We start from the raw sequence: 20,599 nt of genomic DNA on the forward strand, positions 1-20,599 counted from the left end.
AATTCCAATATCCAAAGACATCTATATATTAGAAAATAAAACAGTGACTTTTGGGGTAAACGACTGTCTACCATTCTCCAATCTGAAAGACAGCCATTCACCACAACCCAGGATTTTATGTCTTTAAATCATTTTTTTTTAATCCAAGTGGACTGTAAATTGCCCCAGAGGTAAGAGGCAGCAGCTCTTCTAGCTGCTCCATTGTGATGGTCAAAAGAGATGGATTTTCCTTGATGTATTCTGTATTTTTTGAACTGCTCACCATTTAATAACTTTCCACAATGTGTATGAATATAGTTAATGGCAGCAGCAAACATCACAAGATCACAAGATCACAAGACAAAGGAGGAGAAGTAGGCCATTCGGTCCATCGAGTCTGCTCCATGAGCTACACTAAAAACTATTCCTATCTAGCCCCAATTTCCGGCCTTGTCCCCATATCCCTTGATACCTTGACTAATTAGATACCTATCAATCTCCTCCTTAAACACCCCCAATGACTGGGCCTCCACAGCTGTACATTGCAAAGAATTCCATAATTTCACTACCCTCTGGCTAAAGAAATTTCTCCTCACTTCTGTTTTAAACAGGTACCTTCTAATTCTAAGATTGTGCCCTCTAGTCCTGGACTCACCCACCAAGGGAAACAGCTTAACCACATCTACTCTGTCCAGTCCTTTCAACGTTCTAAATGTTTCTGTGAGGTCCCCTCTCATTCTCCTGTACTCCAGTGAGTACAGTCCAAGAGCCGACAAACGCTCATCGTATGTAAGCCATTTAGCACAGCATATATAGACTTTTATCTTGATTGACAATCCTGATAATAATGGGTAGAATGCAAAACCTGTGATAATTCAGCCAAATATTGTTACTTTTAAGCCTTTGTTTTCACATTTGTCACGCTAAAATGATTTTCAAGCCACCAGGAAATGGCAAGTTTGGACAATTGCCCAGTCCAGGCCAGAAAAGGCCATTCAGCCTGTCATAGAGTCACACAGCACAGAAACAGGCCCTTCGGCCCAACTGGTCCATGCCGACCATGGTGCCCACCAAGCCAAGTATATTTGCCTGTATTTGGCCCATTTGAGACCACACTTGGAGTATTGTGTACAGGTTTGGTGGCCCTGTTATAGGAAAGGTGTCATTAAACTGGAGAAAGTACAGAGAAGATTTAACAGGATACTGCCAGGACTCGAGGGCCTGAGTTATAGGGAGAGGTTGGGTAGGATAGGACTTTATTCCTTGGAATTTAGGATGCTGAAGGGTGACCTAAATAGAGGTGTATAAAATCATTGGTATTGGTATTGGTTTATTATTGTCACTTGTACTGAGGTACAGTGAAAAACTTGTCTTGCATACCGATCGTACAGGTCAATTCATTACATAGTGCGTTGAGGTAGTACAGTGTAAAAACAATAACAGGATACAGAGTAAGGTGTCACAGCTACAAGGAAGTGCATTGCAGGTAGACAATAAGGTGCAAGGACATAACAAGGGAGATTGTGAGGTCAAGAGTCCATCTCATTGTATAAGGGAACCGTTCAATAGTCTTATCACACTGGGATAGAAGCTGTCCTTGAGGCAGGTGGTATGTGCCCTCAGGCTCCTGTATCTTCTGCCTGATGGGAGAGGGGAGAAGAGAGAATGACCCGGGTGGGTGGGGTCTTTGATTATGCTGGCCGCTTCACCAAGGCAGCAAGAGGTATAGACAGAGTCCATGGAGGGGATGCTGGTTTCTGTGACGCGCTGAGCTGTGTCCAAAACTCTCTGCAGTTTCTTGCAGTCCCGGGCAGAGCAGTTGCCATACCAAGCCGTGATGCATCCAGATAGGACGCTTTCTATGGTGCATTGATAAAAATTAGTGAGTGTCAAAGGGGACATGCCAAACTTCTTTAGCCTCCTGAGGAAGTAAAAGCGGTGGTGAGATTTCTTGGCCGTGATGAGGGGCATAGATAGGGTGAATGCAAACAGTCTTTATCCCCCTGGGAAAGGGAATCAAAAACTAAAGGGCATAGGTTTACGGTGAGAGGTGAAAGGTTTAAATGGGACCTGAGGGGCAACTTCTTCATGCAGAGGGTGGTGCGTATATGGAGTGAGCTGCCAGAGGAAGTGGTTGAGGCAGGAACAATAACAATATTTAAAAGACATTGGACAGGTACATGGATAGGAACGATTTAGAGGGATATGGGCCAAACATGGGCGAATGGGACTAGATTTGATGGGCGTCTTGGTTGCCATGGACCAGTTGGGCTGAAGGGCCTGTTTCTGTGTTATATGACTCTCTGAGTCTATTATTTTACAAATTATTATGGTGTCAATGTTGTCTCAGCAGACCACAACTTCGCCTCTGAATCAGAAGGTTGTTGGTTCAAACCCTGCACCAGACACTTGGGCACAAATCCAACCTGCTTCTCTAGTGCAGTGCTGTGGGGATGTCATTGTGTTACACGCACTGCTTTCCAGATGAAATGTTAACTCGCGGTTCTATCTACTCTCTTAGGTGGATATAAAAGATTCTATGGAAGTATTTCAACGAATAGCTTATCCTTGGATCCCTGCAATTCTGGCCAATACTCAACCAACATCACCGATTACTCTCGTTGTCTTGGTGTAGCAGCCGGCATAATCAAAGACCCCACCCACCCGGGACATTCTCTCTTCTCTCCTCTTCCATCGGGTAGAAGATACAGGAGCCTGAGGGCACGTACCACCAGGCTTAAGGACAGCTTCTAGCCCACTGTGATAAGACTATTGAACAATTCCGTTATACGATGAGATGGACTATAACCTCACGATCTACCTTGTTGTGACCTTGCACCTTATTACACTGCACTTTCTCTGTAGCTGTGACACTTTACTCTGTACTGTTATTGTTTTTACTTGTGCTACATCAATGCACTCTGTACTAGCTCAATGTAACTGCACAGTGTAATGAATTGACCTGTACGATTGGTATGTAAGACAATTTTTTCACTGTACCTCAGTACAAGTGACAATAATAAACCAATATCAGTACCAGTATCTGGTCATAGACTCATGCAGCACAGATACAGGCCCTTGGGCCCACAACATCCATGCTGGCCATTCGCCCATCTACACTAACCCCATTTGCCTGCATCCCTATCCTTCTCTGACTTGCTATTTGTGGGATCTCGCTGTGCACAAATTGGCTGTTGCCTTGCCTAAATTACTACACTTCCAATGTAGCTCATTGGTCATAAACCGCTTTGCAATGTCCCCAAAGTGACGTGAAAGGAACTATATAAGTGTCCCGATGTCGGGTCTCGACCTGAAATGTCGACTGTTTATTTCCCTCCATAGATGCTGCCTGACCTGCTGAGTTCCTCCAGCATTTTGTGTGTGTTACTATATAAATGCAAATCTTTTAAAAAAAAGAACTACAAGTTCCAGCATGCAATTGAGATCGTGCGCCTGCGCTCTTACCACTTAACTTTTTAGTGGGCGGAATCCTTGCATTGATTGGGTAACGGCGCCCCCAATAAGGACTCGGGATGGAGGCTGATTCTCCTGATGATTGGAGAGAGTAGCTATCAATCATAATGTACCTGCACTTCCTGTTGTCAATAGCTGGGGAGCAGTTCTCTCTGGTATCAAGTGTCTGTTACAGATTCTGCCGTCTTGAGCAATGTATCAGAGGGCTCAGATATATTGGCAACAATAGCAGACAACAGAGATTGGGAGAGATTGTTGCAGACTCCCTTTCCTTTGCAGGGGAATTCACTTACTGATTATTCAACCACGAATATTATTTATTATTTGATTCAGTGGGACATAAAAGGTGCCAGGGACGGAATATTCAGTGCAATGACAGAATGCTGTGTCAGTAGAAGCAGCGGTGAGTACATGTGTAATTGGTCTGGCGTGAGGGCAAAGGGGTAGGGGTGGGACCAGATATTATTGTGCATTGTGGATCAAATGTATGGCAGTGTTGGAATGCATTGATTTTGTGTGAAGTACGTTGTTCCTTATAAGATCTCACATGAATACCCAGCACAGTGTTATTATCAGTATTATATCCTTCCATTCAGGGTTTTCTTAACGGGGGCGGTCACACAGTAGTGCTGTTGTATTTGCAGATGGGGAATTAAATCCTAGGAACCTTGTATTGTCGTGTGACACTTGCCAGTGGTGCAAATGTTTCTATTTACTGATTTTTTTTTTCGGTCACTGCGTTACAGTGCTTTGTGCGTACATCAAACCAGGAACTAGGCTGTCGAAATGAGCGTCCCACCTCGTTCGGAGGAAGCTGTGCACTTTTGTGATAAACCCAGTCCCAAAGGGCATCTGTACCCTTTTTTTTATTACGGGGTTTGGTTAACAAAAATCAAAGAATTGTTTCACCTTATTGAAGTGAAATAATTCAATGGAGAAAAAAAACGCACATCCTCGGTGTGTCACAGCATTTCGGTAATGCAATATTAATGCAGTGTTATTTTTTTCTTGTTAAATTATTCGTCTGACGGCTGTGTATATAAAAAAAAGGCTGAAACTCCCTCTCTGGATAACACAGCACAGTGGTATCTGTATGAATTGAACGCCTGACCCAAGCCGGTGTGGAGATAGCACTTGCACCGCCCAGTGTATGGGAGTTTGCTGGGTGGAAGATCATTCCAGTGCAATTAATCACCTTTCAGAAGCTTTGCCACGCATTGTTATACCTGTGTCTCCTCCTCAATGGGGATTTTATGAAGTGCTTCATTACAATAAGTTTTACATTCCATTTAACCCTTGCCGCTCCAACATTGGAATACTGTAATTGCATTTTCTGTTTTAGCTGACACTGCAGCTGGCACTTCGCAGTTTTTAGAGAAAAAATAAGCCCCTTTTTCGGTGCAGTTTATACTGGGAGCGAGATGGCTATTGTGAGTTTGCAGATGTCTACATCGACAGAGCTGGTTTCGCCTGTCATTGTGCCGGATTAGGTCGCTCAGTCTTATCAATAATGCCTGGTTTGTTCGCAAGCACGGTTGCCGGAGGGAGGAAATCTATGACAATGTTGCACATCCACGGGAGAGTCTATTGTTTGGCCAATGCAGGCTCGTACCTGTTTGAATCGCACTGAAAGCTGGTGCCCTAGGAGTAACGATTGGATTGTTATATGGAGATTAATAAAGCATCCTTTAATTGTGCGGTTTTTAACATGATTTGAAATTTGACCATAGTTGAAGAAGATTATTCACGTCACAGGAAGAGGCTATTCGGCCCATTGAGTCCATGCTAGCTTCCAGGACAGTAAACCCATCAGTCTCATTTCCTTTCCCCTTATTTTCCTGAACCCCTGCCTTTATTCTCTCTCAGAATCAGATTTATTATCATTGACATCTGACGTGAAATTTGTTGTTTTGCGGCAACACTACAAGTTGTTCAGCAAATTCAATCAAAATCCAGAAAAAAAGGCACCAGCGTTGGGAAATGGAAGCAGACGAGTGGTGTGGTTATTGGAACTGCTGCCTCACAGCTCCAGAGAACCTGGGTTCAATCCTGACCTCGGGTGCTGTCTGTGTGGAGTTTGCATGTTCTCCCTGTGGCCGCGTGGGTTTGCTCCGGCTCCCTCCCACACCCACTAAGCCATTTGTAAAATGCCCCAAGTGTGTAGACGGGCAGTCGAACCTGGGAGGAGTTGGTGACTGGCACGGACTCGATGGACCGAATGGCCTGTTCCTGCGCCGTGTGATTCTGTGACTCAAAAAGCAGAAAATGCTGGAAACACTCAGCAGTTCGGGCAGAGTTTGTAGAAAGAGAAAGAGTTACCATGACGGGTTGAAGACCCTTTGTTCTGACAAAGTGTCTTCGATCTGAAACGCACTGATTATTGCCCATGTTTTTGGCAATTAAGGGAATATGTAGACCTTCAACTTCTGTTGCAAATAACACGTTTCATGTCATTTTGAGGGCATCCCAAGTGCTTTGCAGACAATGAACAACGTTATTCAGTGTTGTAATGTAGCAGTCAATTTTTTGCACAGCAAGATCCCATAACCGGCGAGTTAGAAACGCCAGGTGTTCTGTTTTAAAGATGCTGGTTGGGGAATTGCTGTTGGCCAGGTTAACTCGCCCGCTTGTCTTCAACATAGTGCCACTGAATCTTTCTCCAGGGCTTTCACGCCTCGCCTGAAAAACCAGCCGCACTGCCTCATTACTGTAGGAGAGCGTCAGCCTCATCTTTTTGTGCTCAGGCTTCTGAAGTAGGATTCAAACTCGGGATCCCTTGACAGGAGGCAAGACTGCTACCCACCAAGCCACAGCTGACACTGAGATGCTGCTTGAAGTGCTTGTGTTTGAACGATTCAACACCATCAATGCTGAATTGTGTTGAACACTTTGTTTTCTCAGTGTACTATGATGAAAATGTGGGAGTGTGTCTTGGGCTCAACTTAGGATATGTTGGGCATTCTGAACATTATTAGTCTTTTGGTTCTGTAATGCAATGATTGGATTTGTTTTGGTTTTCATTTCTTTTTACAAAGACGCTGATTTCTTGCTGGCATTTACACAGGTTCCTGCTACCATTTGGTAAGGTTTGCAGCTATGGATGGTGCATGGCATCATCTATTTGAGCAACTGTCAAGCCCAACTGCTCATGGATAAGATACTCACACCATAGCTTTCTGCAGATGTCATTAGCTTGTGTTTGGAGCAGTAATCTTAGATGTGGGGGGAAAAAATCCTTGCTTGATATTGAAGTTGAAGAATATGCAAATCACTAATTTGGTTCCTCTCAGTATTGAAGTAAATGATGAGATAAATTAAGTCACCGTGGTTAGTAAGCTTGCAAATAGGTGGTATAGCAGACCATGAAGGAGGTTATCAAAAATTACAGGGGGATCTTGATCAGCTGAGGAAGTGGGCCGAGGAATGGCAAATGGAGTTTAAATTGCATAAGTGCAAGGTGTTGCATTTTGGAACGTCAAATCCAGGTAGGACTTTCACAGGTCCCTGGGGGAGTGTTGTAGAACAGAGGAACCTTGGAGCACAAGTACATGCTCCACTGGAAGTGGAGACATAGGTAGACAGGGTGGTGAAGAAGGCTTTTGGCACGCTGGCTTTCATAAGTCAGGGTATTGAGTATAAAAGTTGGGAGGTCATGGTGCGGTTGTACAGGACGCTGGTGAGGCTGCACTTAGAGTATGGTGTTCAATTTTGGTCGCCCTGCTATAGGAAAGATGTTATTAAACTGGAAAGAGCACAGAAAAGATTTACAAGGATGTTGCCAGGACTTGAGGGACTGAGTTATAGGGAGACGTTGGACAGGCTAGGACTTTATTCCTTGGAGCGTAGGAGACTGAGGGGTGTATAAAATCATGAGGGGCATAGATAGAGTGAATGCGCTCAGTACTTTTCCCAGGGTTGGGGAGTCAAGAACTAGCGGGCACAGGTTTAAGGCGAGAGGGGAATGATTTAATAGGAACTTGAGGGGCAACTTTTTTACACAAAAGGTGGTATGTGTGTGGAACGAGCTGCCAGAGGAAGTGGTTGAGGCAGGTACAATAACAACTTTTAAGTGACAGTTGGACAGGTACATGGGTTGGAAAGGTTGAGAAGGTTATGGGCCAAATGCTGGCAAATGGAACTAGCTTGGATGGGCATCTTGGCTGCCGTGGACCAGTTGAGACAGAGGGCCTGTTTCCATGCTGTATGACTACGACCAGGATGTTGCCTAGATTGGAGAACTTTAGTTATGGGGAGAGATTGGATAAGCTGGGCTTGTTTTCCCTGGAGCGAAGGAGGCTGAGGGGTTACCTGACAGAAGTATGTCAAGACTACGAGAGGTTTAGATAGAATTGATAGTCAAACTTCTTATCTCCCCCCCCCCCCCCCCCCATGGTAGGGGTATCAAAGATAAGACGGCATAGGCTTAAGGTGAGAGGAAGGTATTTTAAAGGGGATCTGAGGGGTAAATGTTTCACCCAAAGAGTGGTTGATATCTGGAACTCACTGCCAGAAGAGGTGATGGAATCAGATAGTGTTACCATGTTTAAGAGGCATTTAGACAGACAATTAAATAGACAAGGCATAGAAGGATATCGTCCTAATGTGGGCAAATGGGATTAGTTATGAGGAACTGATTAATGGAGAGAGGTTGAGCAGGTTGGGACTTTATTCACTGGAGTGTGGGAGAATGAGGGGTGATCTTACAGAGGTGTATAAAATAATGAGGCATAGATAGGGTGAATGTGGACAGTCTTATTCCCAGGGTTGAGGAATCAAGAACTAGAGGGCATAGGTTTAGGGTGAGAGGGGAGAGATTTAATAGGAACCCAAAGGGCAACTTTTTCACCCAGGGGGCTGTCAGTATAGGGAATGAGCTGCCAGAGGAAGTGGTTGAGGCAGGTACATCAACAACATTTAAAAGGCACTTGGACAGGTACGTGGATAGAAAAGGTTTAGAAGGTTATGGGCCAAATGCAGGCAAATGGGACTACCTCAGATGGGAATCTTGGTTGGCACGGACCAGATGGGCTGAAGGGCCTGTTTCCATACTACCTGGACAGGCAAAAAGATCGACATGGTGGTCTGAAGGGCCCATTTTTGTACTGGAGAACTCTGACTCTTAAGCCATTGGATGAATAAATACCATTTGCCATCTTCATTTTAGCTCTAGCTCAGTATGCACTGGAAAGGTTTTGCACCCCTCCCTCCACCGCCCCACCCTGCCCTGGGAACTGGATATACAGCTTGTTCTGGAGGGCAGGTCTTTACTACTACAGTGTGGCCGTTGTCTGGTCCCATAGCTGTATCCAGCGCTCCTGGCCATTCCCGAGCGTGGTGCGGAATGAGTTGACTTGTCCGGAGACTGGCTTCTGTGGTGGAGGGGAATCTCAGGAGGAGGCCGGTCTACTCGGCACCTCTGGCTGACCGCGGTTGGAAATGCGGCCATCTTGATGTCAGCGTTCGTGCTGGGCCCCACTGTTGTTGTGTATGGAGTCGCATCCTCAGGGAATCGAGGTACATAGTTGAGGGCTGTGGGGAACTGGCACAGAAGAGGTAGTGAGGCCTGAAGCAGATCAACCGTGAATGTATTGAATGGTGGGGCAGTCTCGATGGGCCGAGCGGCCTACTGCTGCTCCTATTTTCTTATGTTCTTGTTAGTTACCTATTTGTCCAAAATTATATGTTTTTAATGTCCATTTGTTATTGCAACAGCATTAGAAAAGCAACTATGTTATCATGAGTTCACCAAATGGAATATGGACAATTTGAAGGATAATTGTTGTAGCTTTTATCTGCCAGTTCTTGAATGTGGGGACAACTAATGCATCATTGACTCTGAACAAGCTGCTTATTGATATTTCAGCTGGTGTCTCTCACAGTTTTCATGAGGCAGAACAGTGTATCCTTGAATTATTTATGAATTACAGTCATGGTAATAATAAATATATCATAATTTGTTTCAATGAAACACAGATGCTTTCAGGAGTGTTTGAGTTCAGGAACAGAGATTAATAAGTTTAAATAATTATACATTTTTTCCTCCCTGAGTTCTTTATTGGGATACGACCGAACAGCTGTAATGCCTGTCTTAATAGTTGCTTAGAATAAGAAGGTCTAATTGGTACTAATAGGCAGGCAATGATTTGATAAACACCTGGGCCCATTAAGAACCCAAAAGAAGGTTTAAAAAAGAACCCTGCAGATGCTGAAAATCTGAAATGAAAATAAAATGATCAGTATCATTGCAAACATTTTGGGTTGAAGACCCTTTGGGGAAGGGGGAAAGAGTTGTTTTATGTTGCAGAGAAGTTGGTGGGAGGGATGGTTAGGACAAATTGAATACCTCTGATTGGGTGAGGCCTGTGTTGCTATGGTGATGAGCTGCAGATAGTCAACTGGTCGATGGGTTAACGAGCACTGTTAGAGAGAAGAATCTGCTGGAACCTTTTTGAACTTGTAAAGGAACTGTGGACCTTTTTTATTATTACCTCCTGAATATGGTTTACCACCAGTGAGGTACTTCTGAAGAGCAGGGAAAAAAATGTGATGACTACCTTGTGCATAGCAAGCTCCAATTCACTACGGTGCCAAGGAGCAAGTAAGTGCAGTTGGAATATCATAAATATGTTGAGGGAATTTCCTTTAGAGAGGTGTTGAACTTACTTTAAGCTCTTTGATTCTTCAGTGAAAGAAAAGGGATCCCACCTTAACCTCCCATTTGTACACCAACTAAATCTTGCCGGTTATTTAATTTTATTTAGCATACATCCTAGTTTCCTGAGGCAGAATAGTGGATTGTTTCATACAGTGTGGTGATGCCCCACATAGCTTGGGCTGTGGGTACCGGTAGCCACTTCCTTCTCCAGTGACCTGGTTAGGGGCCTTCTGGCAACATGTTTTGATTTGCAGACTTGCGATTGATGTGGTAGGATTTGAGTTCCTGACCTGCAGGTTTTACAGTTTGATATGACGGCCACTATGCCGCAGTTCTCTCAGTACAAGTGTGTGGCATCCAATGACTCTCAAAACCACAGCAAAGGTGCACTTGAACCAGGGTAATGAGAAGTGTATACCGTGGTGAGTTGGTTAAATTACCTAAATAGTAATCCAGGAGACTGAACCAACAATCCAGATATCCGAGTTCAAATCCCAACGTGCTAGTTGTGGAATTTTGCATTTAGGAAAAGCAGCAATAATTGTCTTGTAACAAGGCTCATAACAATGACCATTAATGCTATTAGATTGTTAGAAACACTCATCCAGTTCTGTAAAGTCCTTTGGGGAAGGAAATCCTTGCATTAGTATGGCCTATATGTGACTGCAAACTTGCACCCATGTGCTTGACTCTTAAAATGACCCCTGAAATGGCTTGGCAAGTCACTGACAACTGGTCATTTAGGGGTGTGCCATCAATCCTAATTTGTCAGCTGTGCCCAGATCCAGAAGAAATGAGAGACGAAAGCAGAATCTTTCTTCCAAGAAAGAAAAGGCAGCCTGTTGCCAATATCTCCACGCTCCAAGGAGTAAGGAGTGTGCACCATTTCTTATAAGAAACACGGGCATCGGGAGCTTTACAGTAATGGAAAGGAGTAATGTTACTGTAGCATCCTTGAAAATACTGTGTATAGTTTGGAGCATGTGCTGTGGCTGGGGCAAGGTTATGGTGTCTCTGTTCCATTAGCACAGCATAGGAACAGGCCTTTCGGCCCAGAATATCTGTGCTGAACATGATGCCGAATTAAACTAATCCCTTCTGCCTGCATGTGATCCCTCCATCCCTGAATATTCACATCTGTCTTAAATACCACCTATTGTATCTGCTTCCAGCACTAATCCTTGGCAGCACATTCCAGCCACCTGTGTGGGGTGGGGAAAATAAATCTTGCCCTGCACATCTCCTTTAAACTTGCCCCCTCTCACCTTAAAGCTATGCCCTCTAGTATTTGATTTTTCTACCCAGGGCAGGTGGGGGTGGTGGAAGATTCTGATCACCTGTCCTATTTATTGTCGTTAAGAGGTGATGTTTGTGCTCGTTTGTGAATGTAGGAGCTAAATCATCATAGTTTACATGATTAAACAAGGAGGATTTTTAAACTGGGTGTTGTGAAGCCTTGTGGATGATAGTGAGTGACAGGGACTTGGAGTAGGATCAGCAGAGATTTTTGAGCTCAGGTTTATGGGGAATGGAAAGTGTGGGTGGTGCAGTTGTCTCAGTGCCAGAGGGTTTGGTGCTGACCTTGGGGTGCTCTCTGTGTGGAGTTTGCAAATTCTTCCTCTGACAGCGTGGGTTTCCTCTGGGGTTGGGGTGGGTTGGTAGGTTAAATGGCCATTGTAAACGCTTCATGGTGTGTAGGTGAGAGGTAGAATCATTGGCGAGAATGGAGATTAATGTGGGATTAGTGTTTAATGGGAGGTTGGTGGTTGTCTTGGACTTGGGCTGAAGGCCCTCTTTCCATGCTGTGATTCTGAGAGACCAGGTCGTTATGGCTCCCAATAATAATGGAAGATGTTCATTAACTTGGCAAATAACGAAGGGGAATAGGCTGGTGTATGGTGCTGAGACCCAGATCAGATCAGCCATGATCTCAATGAATGATAGAGCAGGTTTGAGGGACCGACTGCTTGCACGTAATTCATTGAAGTTCATTACACAGTGGCAGCAAGGAGAAATGGCAGGTTAGCCTTTATTATGAGAGGGTTTGATTACAGGAGGAACAAAATCTTCCTGCAGTTGTATATAGCCTTGTTGAGGCCACGCCTGGAGTGCCATTTTGGTCTCCTTGTACGAAAAAATCTACTTGATGGAGAACATCTGTTTACAAAGATGGTGGGTTGCTGTACGAGGAGAGATTATAGTCACAGTGGGGTTGCTCTCGAGAAGGTAGAAGTATAAGCTCATCAAGATTTGCAAGTTCTTGCAGGGCTCATCAGGTTGGATGCAGAGAAAGTGCTTTCCCTGGCTGAGGGTGTCGGAGGCATGCTTTGAGAATTGGAGTAAACTGCTTCAGACTGAATAGAACATAGAACAGAACAGTACAGCACAGAACAGGCCCTTCAGCCCACAATGTTGTGCTGACATAGCTAATCCCTCCTACCTACAGAATGCCCATATCCCTCTATTTTCCTCTCAATCATGTGCCCATTCAAGCCCCTCTTAAAAGCCCCCAATGAGTTTGCCTCCACCACCCTATCAGGCAACTCATTCCAGGCATCCACCACTCTCTCAGTAAAAAAAAAATTCTTCCCTCAGTTGGTTGTGAATCTTGAAATACTCTGCCGTGGAAGGTTGTGAATGATCAGTCGTCGTTCTTGTTCAAGGTGGATAGGCTTCTGGACGTGAAGGGAATCGAGGGAAATGGGGATAGAGATTGGTAGATCAGCCCTGATCCCAATGAAGGGTCAGGTGGCCCACTCCTCCCACTTCTGTAAAACGGCACTTCTGGTCAATCAGAATTTCTCCGTTTGGCAGTTTCTCCACCTGCTTAAAAACCTCATTTGGTGGGGGGAATGTTCGGCCAAAGTTGTTGTTCTTGCCTGCATATTCAGTAACCTTTTTGGCGTCTATGTTTTGAGAAACCTCATTGAACATGACTGGGCACAAAGCTAATTGCAGATGGGATTTTGCTGGTGTTTCTGTAGGTGTACAGAAACTAGCAGCCGCTCATATGTGTGAAGGTAAAAATATTGTATTAAATCAGTGTGAATGGAACTAACCATTCCCAGTTGAATGTGTAAATGTTTTTTTTGCTGTTAAGCTGGCATGTCGAGGAAGAATAATTAAAATAGCATTGGGGATAAAAACAAACTTCCTTCTAACTTTACCGCATTTACGGTGAAATCTATTTTTGGAAGAGTAATGTGGCAGACTATTATTTGTTAAAAGCAAGTCTGACGAATGATGGAACGGAGGACATTAATTTTGTAATTCCTTTCTATAAACTTACTAATTCCATTAAACTTTAACCTGAAAATGTGCTGTTTAAAATGGTGACATATTGGATGAAGCAGCGATACATCTCACCGACTGTTATAACTTTGAGCTTTGGTAATGTTTCATTTCTTTGCCCAGTTTTACTTTGGGATGTCTTTTGCTTTGTATTTTGTTCAAAATGAAGTGACCAATGAAAGTTATTTTTATGCAATTTGGAAAAATCTAACACGTCCTTTGTAACAAATGCATATGCGCCAGGATTTGGCCACAATTCAGAAGGAGTATCTTTTGACTATTACTTAAGTGCCAACACTCTGGACTTTGTGATTTTATTTTTTTGAATCTGCCCTTTGCCATCAGCAACCCTAGGGGAATATTTAATATCTGGGGGGGGGGGGGGAGGAGAAATACTGCAGTAATATTATGCCTAGAATGTGGTTGGTTTCAGTCAGTAATGGGGTGTTGTAGTTCATACCATTTTGTTCATCTTCATGGATAGTCAATCCCAGATGCAAAATGGGTCCCTTTTGAGCAGGCCAACTGTACCATTGGCAGTGTAAAAGGTCAAGTATCAGTTAAAGAAAATTAACAAGTGACTGCATTAACATTTTGCAGTTGGGTACAGGCTTTGCCACAAAGTGGGTATGCCAGATGGGTCATTTAATTGCATCTCTCTGGGTGGAAGATTTTGCAAGGCTCTTTGTGGCTGATCATTTCTTGCAGCAGGCTGTTTTGGGGTGCAGGGATTTCTTGATTAAATTTTTGGGGTGGTGGGGGAAAAGAGGTAAAGTGCTGTTATCTAATCCACCCTGAAAAGGTGACTGGTTTAATGCGGTTCAGCTGTATGGATGGATTCCTGTAATGAACACCAAACCTTGGTTTAATGTACACCAGAGTGCGGCACTCCCATAACATCAGAGTGTCAGCTTAGATTTTTGTCTTCCGTGTCTGAAGTGAAACCAGAACCCCAATTTTCTTTCTCGATTCACGGCTCACTTAGCGATGAGTAACACTGATTGCATGACATCCTCCCTGTTGTATTGGTTAGTTCTGAGTTAATTTTCTCAAACATTTTTTGGATTTTTCTCTGTACCATCTCAGTTTGTTCTTTTTGACTTTTATGAGCTAAGTGACACTTCACTGATTTGTTGAGAAATGGAATTGTTTTGAGGGACAAAGCAGTTTGCTGTAAAACACAATAAGTAAGTTGCTACCATATGCAGCCCTTTATATGATATAAACTAACTTCAAGATCTATTTGGCAGATACTATCTGGATGTGTCAGCTAGTTGGTGATGAGCTTTTTACACCATCAGAAGCTGGCTTCAAAATCTGTCTAATCAAAAGGTGTGGGAAGTCTTCTCTGGTTTAATGTTACGATTCTATGCGGTGAATTTCTTGTCTTATAACAACACAATGAGGACAAGCAGTTCCGAGACAGTCACCCAGCTCTTTGCGGGCTGTGGGTTTGTGAGGAGGGTGTGGCAAAAGATGCAACGGTCCTTGTCATGGTTCATCCCCAGCAGCTGCGTAACAGAGGATTCTCTGATCTACTACGGGCTGTTCCTGGGGACACACAGAGACGGACATCAACTGCTGCTGGAAGGTCATCAACTCAACTCGGTGAAAGGTGCCCTTTGCTCTGCCCGAAACTTGTTGGTCTTCCAGCACTGCAAGATGTCCGTAGGGGAATGCTGCCGGCTGGCACATTCCAGGCTGCAGGAGTACGTGCTGAGGGACACACTGAAGCTGGGTGCAGCCAACGCAAAGACTCGGTGGGGAAGGACTACAGCTTAGGGTTCTTCTGCCTCTGGAGAGGGAGGGGTGGGGTCAGGCAAGAAAGTCCCTAAATATTGTAAATACGGGACTGGGTATCCCCCAGGGAGCCACTCGTGTGGCATCAGTGCTGTTTTTATATTAAAAAGGTAACACTAATGAATGATCTGTACAAGAATGTAAAGGCTTGCACTGTTTTATAATTGTATATAGTTTGTCTTTTATTATGAATAAAGTTTATTTTGGAATGAAAAAAAATGTTCGTCCAGTCCATGCCAGCTCCCACTGATGTGTCCCCTGCATCGCAACACTTTGTGCTCTCTCTCGTATATGCCTTTGATTCTTTTGTCACTTGCATTCCACTAGGGGTAACTTGCAGATGCTAGTTAACCTATCAGTGTGTCTTCAGTGTGCAGGAGGAAAGCACAGGAAGCCCGTGTGGTCACCAGAGGGCAAACGGTACACAAAATCAGGATCAAACCCAGGGCCCCGGAGCTGTGGGACGGTATCACTGACTGCTGCAACAACTCTGCATATTTGGGGCAGTCCCACTAAGTTTCATGTGAATCTAAATACAGCTCTCCCTCATTAGAGTCATAGAACAATACAGCACAGATACAGGCCCTTCGGCCCATCGAGTCCATGCCAACCAGGTGCCCTCCCAGCTAGTCCCAATTTCCTGTGTTTGGCCCAATTCCTTCCAAGCCCTGCCCCTCCATGTACCTATCCAAGTGCTTCTTAAATGATACTATTGTACCTGCCTCACCCACTTCCTCCTGGCAGCTTGTTCCATCTGGGTGGAAAAAGTTGCCCCTCTGGTCCCTTTTAAATTTTTCTGCTCTCACCCTAAACCTATGTCCCCCAGTTTTGGACTCCCCTCCCCTGGGGAAAAGACTGTTACCTTATCTATGCCTCTCATAATTTTAAACATTTCTATAAGGTTGTCCTTCATTCTCCTATGTTCTAAGGAATAAAGACCTAACCCTGGCCAACCTCTCCCTGTAATCAGGCCCTCTAGTCCTGGCAACATCCTAGTAATCTTTTCTGCACTCTTTCCAATTTAGTTATGTCTTTCCTATAACAGGATGACCAAAACTGTACACAGTACTCCAAATGCAGCCTCACCAGTGACTTGTACAACTGCAACATGACGTCCCAACTCCTATACTCAATGCCTTGACTGATGAAGGCCAGTGTGCTAAACTCCCTCTTTCACTACCCTGTCTGCCTGTGACACTGCTTTCAACTTGTACTCCTAGGTCTTTCTGTTCCATTCCACTCGCAAGTGCCCTATCATTCACAGTGTAAGTCCTACACTGGTTTGACTTTCCAAGACTTTCACACTTATCTGTATCAAAATCCATTTGCCACTCCTCGGCCCACTTCCCTAACTGGTCAAGATTCCCCTGTAATCTACAATAACCTCCTTCGCTATCAACAACACCTAATTTTGTGTTATCTGCCAACTTACTGATCAAGCCTTGTGCATTCATGTCCAAATCATGCTTACAAATATCAAATAACAAGGGTCCCAACACCAACCACTGTGGCACACCACTGGTCACCGGCCTCCATTCTGAGAAACCACCTTCAACCACCACCCTCTGCTGTCTACCTCCGAACCAATTTTGAATCCACCGAACTAGCTCTCCGTGGATTCCGTGGGACCTAACCTTCCAGAGCAGCCTACCATGTGGGACCTTGTCGAAGGCCTTGCTAAAGTCCAAATAGACAATATCCACTGCCCTATCTAAAGCTACCTTTTTTTGGTTACCTCTTCCAAAAAAAAAACTTCAAGGTTTCATCAAGCATGACTTTCCATGCACAAAGCCAAGCTGACTTCTCCTAATCAGACTCTGACTATCCAAATGCTGGTAGATCCTGTCCCTCAGGATTCCCTCCAGTAACTTCCCCAATACTGATGTCAGGCAACACCACATCTTCATGCATCTCTAATTGGCATCTCATTACTTGCAACAAGGGAATGACTATATACCTGACAAATGATCTGCATTTCTGACCTGAACTCTGCTGACCAAGCCTCAGAGTGCTTGAGACACAAGAGACTACAGATGCTGGAAGCCAGAGCTATAAGCGATCTGCTGGAGGAACCCAGAGAGTCAAGCAACATCCACTGAGGGTAAAGTTCCTTCCCCCACCATGGGTGCTGCTTGATCCACTTAGTTCCTCCAGTAGATTGTTTGTTGCTATGAGTGTTTGATGTAGGTGTTGTGTAGACATATAATGGGTGGTGTATAATTCCCAATCTCACTGCAGTTCAACACACCAGGATGTTGCACACACATCTTCAGCACTTGTTTACCAGCTAGAGTGATTTTTCTTTTCAAAAAGATGAATAATGATTTACGAGATTAACAACAATTAGTGATCCAAGTGTGGGCCCATACAAACAATTCCTTTGCTAATTGCTTTGGGAAGACACTGACTAGGCAACGAAGGGTGGTGCAGCTAGTAGAGCTGGTACCTCACAGCGATCTAGGTTTAATCCTGACCTTCAGTCTGTGTGGAGTTTGCACAGCCTCTCTGTGTCAGCGTGGGCTTACCCCAGGTGCTCAGATTTCCTCTCACGTCTCAAAGGTGTGTGGGTTGGTAGGTTAATTGGCAGCTGTAAATTGGCCCAGATGTGTAGGTTGATGGGACTGCGGGGATGACAGGTTACATGGAAAATTAGTGGGGGAATCTGTGAGCCAGCACAGATTCGATGGGCCGAACTGGCCTTGTTCTATGTTGGAAGGAAATGTGGAAACTAAGTTGCTTGTTCCATATCAATAGTGTACAGCACTGAACTAATGTTTTCCAGTCATTATTAATTTTCAGACCCTTTACGAAACTAATATAGAACCAGTAAACTGATCAGACAAAGTTATGGTTGCATAGCGATGGGGTGTGTCGATGAGGACCTTTGATCCAAAGCTGAGAGTTTAAAAATCTGATCATGATCACTGGAGATGTTAAATTCAATTTACCAAGTAAATCTGGAATCAAAAGGTGGTATCGGTGATGGTAACCATGATGTAACTGGATTGTCTTAAAACCCCATCTAGTTCCTTTTAATATCCTTCATTTATTCACTTCCCATCCAACCATCCCATTAAAAAAAAACCTGGACAATGCAGGGCCTTGGATAGGAGGCCATTTGGCCCTTTGCGTTTGGGCTGATAGTTCTTCAGATGGATGAGAGCTTCCATCCACATCACCCTCTTGGGCAGTCCTCAAGCAGAATAATTTATCTTCATCTTCACCTTCCCCCTGATCTTTTCACTGGTTCCTGTAAATCCATGCCCTCAAGTTGTTGACTTTCTTGCTAGAGGAATTGGGTCCTCTCTCTTGTTCCTAGAATTGCTTAGACCTCCCAGCGTTTAACAGGCCTCCCACTTGCATCTCCTCTCAGCCTTGCCAGTTCCAATAAAATAAGACTGAGAGGCATTGATAGTCAAAATCTTCTCATGGTAGGAGTATGTAAAAACCTAGAGGACATGAGTTTAAGGTGAGAGGAGGGGATTTCAAAAGGGATCTGAGAGGTAAGGTTTTTTTTAAAGAGTCATTGATATCTAAAATATGCTGCCAGAGATGGTGGAATCGGATACGATTACTACACTTAAGAGGCATTTAAATAGGCCTAATCTGGGCAAATGGGGTTGATGTAGATGGGTCAAAATTTTGGCAGGGCCCATTTTTGTGTTGTACCACTGTGACTGTATAAATCCTTACGGTTCTACCTTCCATGACAACTGAACTAACAACTCTCCACTTTATCTTCTGTGCCGTCCTGTTATGACCCCCGTTCTAGCTTGTTCTGGCATTGTTCTAGCTTGGCAGATAGTCTTTTTTTAATATATGGGTTGCTACCGTGAGCCTCTTGGCTCTTGTATTCAGCTTGTTGAACACTGAAGGAAAATTTTCGATTTGTGGATGATTATCTTGTACATTCCTCTGTGCTTAGTATCCTGCGCTGTATTCCCTTGCTGCCTTTGTTTTGGGAGCTGTGAGATATTGACAGCACTTGTATAAAGGGGAATTGTTGTTTGCCCTCCCAATTGGATAACCTTGAACTTCTGTAAACGACTTTTCTCATCATTTCATTGCTGTTTCAAGGTGCTTTGTGTCCAATGAATTGCTTGATGTGGCAGTAATTTCCCATACAAGGGAAATAGCCACTAAATCCATTTAGCTGCCGCTGGTTGGAGGGAACTTGTTGGCTGGATAGAGGATGCCCAATTAAGTTCTTGGCTCCGATTTCACATGTGGATTGAAAGAATGTAACCAGCGCTGCCGCACTCCCTCTAGCCCTGAAGTAGATCTACATTCTTTAGTTTAGAAGGATGAGGGGTGATTGTATTGACGCCGACAAGATACTTAAAAGGATGTGACGGGGTGGATGTCGAGATGCTCCCTCAAGTGGGAGATTCCCGAACAAGGGAACGTAGCTACAAGATTAGGGGGCAGTCATTTAAAATTGAGGTATACAGGAAGTTCTTGCAGAGGGTGGTGAATCTCTGGAATTCCGCACCCAGGATGATTGTGGAAGCTGGATCATTAGGGGTATTTAAAAAGGAGGTAGATAAATTTTTGAAAGGCCAAGGAATTGAGGGTGATGGGGAACTGGCACGGAAGAGGAGATGGGGCCTGGGGCAGATCAGCCATGATCATACTGAATGGTGGGATAGGTTTGAGGGGCTGAATGGCCTACTCCAGCTCCTACTAATGTTCATAGTAGGTTCAAAGTCGAGCTTATTGTCACGTGCACAAGTACATGTATGCACAGGTACAATGAAAAACTTACTTGCAGCAGCATCACAGGCACGTAGCATTAGAGACATAACTTTCGCAAGATAAACACAAATTGTACAAGAGAACATAATTAGATCCATAAAACAAAAGTCCATTGTAATGTAAAATGCTCAGTGTTGCTGTTCTGAGGTAGTGATTAGGGTTGTGCAGGTTGGTTCAAGAACAAAATAGTTGAAGGGAAGTCGCTGTTCTTGAACCTGATGCTCAGGTTGTGAAGTGGTTCTGAAGTCTGGGGCGTCTGACCTTGCTGTCATTTTGATAACAGCTGTGCAGTGCTCACACTGATTTTATTATTTCAAAGGTTGTCTCCATCGAGAAAACCACCTCCCTAACCTCTGTACCTTTAGTGGATGCTTTGTCCAGAGAATTTTGACTTGTCTACATTACTGAAAAATGTCAGATTGAATCATAGAATTGTTCTAACGTGGAAGGGTGCCATTGTGCTCTATGTAAAACAAAACCCAATCACTTCTAATTTCATTCAATCTAGTTACATCCTCTACCTCAGCCCCATGTAGCAGAGCATTCCATCATGCCACATCCTGCTCACCTGAATCTGCTTGTAATTTTTAACCGAGACACAGGAGATGACCAGTGGCTCTGACATCCACCATCATGAAGTGCTTT

General features: G+C 44.1%; 1 protein-coding gene across 3 annotated transcripts in view; it reads left to right on the forward strand.

Moving 5' to 3' along the window:
* The first annotated feature begins 3,611 nt into the window (after positions 1-3,611).
* LOC127582257 (ras-specific guanine nucleotide-releasing factor RalGPS1-like) overlaps positions 3,612-20,599 on the forward strand; it is a 636,204-nt gene continuing 619,216 nt past the window's right edge. For all 3 annotated transcript variants that reach the window (XM_052037419.1, XM_052037422.1, XM_052037421.1), the window contains exon 1: positions 3,612-3,856. The gene's annotated coding sequence lies outside the window, so the exon portion shown is untranslated. The remainder of the gene's footprint in view (positions 3,857-20,599) is intronic.

This window comes from Pristis pectinata, chromosome 23 (genome assembly GCF_009764475.1).
Source record: "Pristis pectinata isolate sPriPec2 chromosome 23, sPriPec2.1.pri, whole genome shotgun sequence".
Lineage (NCBI taxonomy): Eukaryota > Metazoa > Chordata > Chondrichthyes > Rhinopristiformes > Pristidae > Pristis > Pristis pectinata.